Source organism: Mastomys coucha, unplaced genomic scaffold (genome assembly GCF_008632895.1).
Source record: "Mastomys coucha isolate ucsf_1 unplaced genomic scaffold, UCSF_Mcou_1 pScaffold12, whole genome shotgun sequence".
Taxonomy (NCBI): domain Eukaryota; kingdom Metazoa; phylum Chordata; class Mammalia; order Rodentia; family Muridae; genus Mastomys; species Mastomys coucha.
In genome coordinates, this window is record NW_022196894.1 from 54,511,124 (window position 1) to 54,516,025 (window position 4,902).

At 42.1% G+C, this 4,902-nt stretch overlaps 2 pseudogenes; both read left to right on the forward strand.

The window, feature by feature from the left end:
• The first annotated feature begins 378 nt into the window (after positions 1–378).
• Positions 379–899, forward strand: LOC116083398 (annotated as a pseudogene).
• A 2,432-nt stretch (positions 900–3,331) lies between these two features.
• Positions 3,332–4,391, forward strand: LOC116083404 (annotated as a pseudogene).
• Positions 4,392–4,902: the final 511 nt, after the last annotated feature.

Here is a 4,902-nt window from a genome sequence, read left to right on the forward strand (position 1 = left end):
CAGGCCTAGGATGTGGATTGAGTAGGCTCTGAACATATGGGCTTGGTCATGAACTCATTGATAGCATGGGCTTTGGCATTGAGCACATAGGCCCACTGGGCCTGGACCACATGATCTTCAGTATTGAGCACATGGGCCAGACCATAGAGCTCATCGGGAATGACATCTAGCACATGGGTGTCTGCATAGGCTTTGGCATGGAATGCATGGCTTGACTTATTAGCTCTGTGGAGCAAATCATTGAGTGCATGTACTCTAGTATAGAGCACATTAACCCTGCCATTGACAGCATGGACCTGCACACGATGCCACAGACATCGGGCTGGCTTGGAGTGTATTACCCCTGTGATGGATGCTACGGGTGCTTGCCTGGAACACATGAGTACCACCAACCAAAAGCACATAGGTCTTGAGGAATCACAAGCCAATCATCTTGAGTACATGAGCTTGGAGCAAGGGTTGCAAATAGCCTGGAGCACATGTGCCCTGCCATGGGCCCAGCATTGGGCACTGGCATTGAACAAATGAGTCTAGCCTTGAGTGACAAGTTGGTGCTAACTTTGACTGAACCATGGGGATGGAGCAGAGCAACTTTACAAGAAACTTCCTGAGTCGCTATGGGAGAGCTGGTGGCCATATACCTGGGGCAGCCAGGAAGGCCTACCAGATATTTGTGAGAAATCTCCCATTTGATTTTATATGGAAGATACTAAAGGACAGATTCAATGAATGTGTCCATGTGCTATATGCCTACATCAAGCTGAAAAATATAAAGTCCTAGCAGTTGCAGAGTGGTTAAATTTGAGTCTCCAGAGGTGGCTGAAAGATTCTGCCAGATGATGAATGTCACAAAGCTGAGAGACCAAGGGTGTGATATTTGAATTGACAGACATGCTTAAGCAATGTGTTTTATAGACCTCAATACCAGACTTCTGAATTTTTTTCTTCTTAACCATTTTAATTTGTTGGGTGTGTATATAAAGACATTTTAAAACTTGGAGGTTTTTGGCTATAATCAAGTTGCTTCTTTTATGACTTGGGTTCCATTTGGCTTTACTGAGTTGCAATATGCACAATTTGTGTGTGTGTATGTGTGTGTGTGTGTGTGTGTGTGTGTGTGTTATCTTATTAACATCTAATATGACTTTGATAATAAATACTAGTTCCTGAGAGAAAAAGAAAAGAATAAAATCTCAAATGTGTTTCCAATGAAGAGGTAACCATTGTGGGAGGAGGTAGAGGACTGAGAGCTGTCTAAGCTAACACAAAGTCCAGGCAAAACAAAATGGCATCACATTGGCCACTTCAAGTGTACCATTAAGAGTTTCTAATAGGAGCTCTCTTCAGTTTTACTTTGTTTTGTTTTTTATGTAGGGACTTTGTGCTATGAATTTGCCTCTTCAAACTGCCTTAATTGTGTCTCAAAGTTTAAGTATGCTATATTTTTATTTTCATTCAGTTCTAAAAGTTTTCAGTTTCTTTCTTCATTTCTAACGACCCAATTTTTATTGATTAAGGAGCTTCACAAGTTTGTATGCTATCTGCCATTTCTATTGTTGTTGGTAGCCAACTTTAATCTATGGTGGTTAGATAGGTTATTTGCGGGTATTATTTAATTTTCCTATCTCTGACAAGATTTGCTAATATGTAGTCAATTTTGGAGCAAGTTCCTTGGGTTGCTAAAAAGAAGGTGTATATTGAGTGGAATGTTCTGTAGATGTTTGCAAGGTTCGTTTGTTTTATGTTGTTACTTAATTCCAGAATTTCTCTTGATGGCCCGCCTGCATATTTGTAGATGTCAGGTACTGAAGTCTCCCAGCTTCACTGTGTTAGGGTAAATATGTGATTTCAGTTGTAGTTGTGAGGTTGTGTTTTGTTTTAACTTAAGCATATAATGTTTAGCCACCTATAAATGTTTACAATCCAATTGGTGAATTTTTCCTTTAATTAGAATGACATGTCCTTGCCTGTCTCTTCTGATTAGTTTTAGTTTGAAATCTCTTTTGCTATACCTGTTTGCTTCTTGGTTCCATTTGCTTGGAACTACTTTTTTCAATCCTTTTAGCCTAAGATAATATCTGCACTTGATGGTGAGATATGGTCCTTTGATGTAGCAAAAAGATGGATCTAGTTTTGTAATCCAGTCCGCCTAGTATGCTAGTCTGTGGGAGCCTGTGTAAGAAAGCTGTGAAGTAACTGTGAACTGTGGATAGGGCAGAGTGAAGAATTGCTCTTCCCATCAAGTATCCTTCTGGAAAGAATTTCATAAACTGTGATAAGTGAATGAATTTGAAAAAGAAAACAGATATGAAGGGAATGCTTTAGAATATTCACACTATCTCTGTGGGAAAGTGAAAGGCTGGGAGAAATATTCTTGGTTCTTTTCACATGGCCAAAGATGAAAGACATAGCTGGGCAGTGTTGGCACATGCCTTTAATCCCAGCACTTGGGAGGCAGAGGCAGGTGGATTTCTGAGTTTGAGGCCAGCCTGGTCTACAGAGTGAGTTCCAGGACAGCCAGGGCTATACAGAGAAACCCTGTCTCAAAAAAAAAAAAAAAAAAAAAAAAAAAACAAAAACAAAAAAACAAAACAAACAAACAAAAGATGAAAGTCGTAACACTAGGTCAGTTCTCTCACTGTACTTGTATTTGTTTAAATGAACTTTAAACATCAACTCATGTTTTCCTTCATTCAATAATATAAATGAGAAGTACTTTGTACTATTCTTGATCTCAAATGCTTGGGGTCTCCTGCTACCCTACACAGGTATTTGGAATGTTCTTCAGTCTTCAGAGACTTAGCCTTACTGGCTACAGGGTGGGATGACATAGTGTCTTTTTTATTGGAGAATTTTGACATCTGATATTGGGAGTTACTATTGAACAGTGTTCATTAAATTTCTCCTATGTTGTTGTTCTGTTTTTTCCCTCTCTTTTGCTTAACTGGTCTTGGATATTTATTGCTGTAGGTTTTTGGATATAGATAACCTCCCCAAACTGGGAGTTTTGTCTAGTGCCTTCTGTAGAACTGCAATGTTGAAACTTCTTAAAAATTGTTTTTATTATGAAGTAATTTTATTTCTCCATTATTTGTGATTGATAGTTTTTCTGGATACAGTAGTCTGGGTTGGCATCTGTGGTCTCTTAGAGCTTGTAGCCCAAATAAATGGTAATATTCTACAAGCACTGGCTGAATAGGACAGCAAGGAAGTACTGGGGAGACTCTATTCACACCTCAAGTCTGAGTCCAAAGGGGATGGAGGTAAGCTGAGAGGAGACGTTTAGGTATGTGGGAAACAGTAGGCTGAACTGTACTCTGGAGGTTAAAGAATGGAGAGTAAGACAGGCACATTTAGCATACTTACGTCACAGCAAATGCTGGAACTCTGGGGTTCCTGATAGAGAGTAGTTCTGTGGGTCAGCAGAGAGTCACAAAGAAATGGAGATGGACTAGAGGGAATGTCTGAAGGGGAGGCTAGGGAAAACTAGGGAGGCCCATGTTTTCCTGAATATCCAGCTTAATAATCAGCACAGGACCCTGAGATATGAAACATAGGACGAGGGTTGAGCACTAACACTAGCAGGCGTTCGTCTCCCTCTCCACCGCAGAGCTTCTGCCAGGATGAGCTGTACCTTTTCTCTCATGTTGCTCTTGTTGGGGTGTCTTATCTTTGCTCTCTTTTCTTCTATGTATGTGGAAAAAAAATCAAATTGTAATTTTGGAAATAAAAGGCTCAAGTAATGGGCTCCGCCCGAATGAGGTGAGCAAAAGGAGAGGCTCAATACTGCTCACCACACACAACCCACTGAAATGGCTCAGAAACTGGACTAGCCATTATCAAAGAAGCAAAACAGTGGCTACTCTAACTGAAATTGAGAAATGTCTCCTATACTGTGAAAGACTGAGACTAGGTCCCCAGGTCACCGCAAAAACAACATTCCTGGTCTGGTGCCCAGGAAGCCACTCGCCCAGCCCTGGCCAACTTCCACCTGGTGCAAGAAACTGTCTATGGGGTTGCTGCAGCGATGCTGACTGACGGACATAGGCACCGGCTACTTCCAGAGGGGCAGCTTGTTCTGGTTCAGTCATTGTCTCCTTCGGCTACTACGCGTGGGTTGTCTTCTGGCCTCAGAGTGTCCCTTATCAGAGCCTTGGGCCTCTGGGTCCCTTCACAAAGTACTTGGTGGACCATCACACCTTCCTAAGGAATGGGTATTGGCTTGCTTGGCAATTCATGCGGGAGAGTCCTTGTATGCCTTGGTATTATGCAAGAGTAAAGGAATCACATAAGGCCAGGCAGGCTCCTCTGATTCCTACAGACTTTTCTGTTTGGTATAGCCTCTCTCCATCCTGCTTGCTTATAGATCAAAGGGCCAAAAACACAATTAAAGGAGAAAGCGGGGTTTCCTCTCCACTTCTTCAGCCCTCCTTTCAGTGGATCCTGAGTTTCATGATGACGTCTCTGTCTTCTAGGCAGTTCTGTCATAGAAACCTGTCTGAGACTCTCTAGTTACTATTATTTGGGTGCTCTGAACAACCTTGGATAGACCTTTCTTGTTTAAGAAAGAAGTAAGAAAGATATTGCCCTTGCAGCTCTGCTGACCTCCTACCTGAAGAAGGCCTCAGGCCACTTCCCTGAGGTTCTTAGCTGAGCCATTTTCCTACCTTTTGGCTGAGATACACAAGCTGGATTTGTTTGTGGGTCCACCTTTGCTCTGTGTGGTGTCTTGAATATGCTTGGCCCATGAGAATTGGGACTATTAGGAGACGTGGCTTTACTGTAGGAGGAGGTGTGGCCTTGTTAGAGGAAATGTGTCGCTGTGGAGGCCAGACTTTGAGGTCTCATATATTTGCTCAAGTCTGGCCAGTGTGAAACGGTCTCCTGCTGCCTTCAGATCAA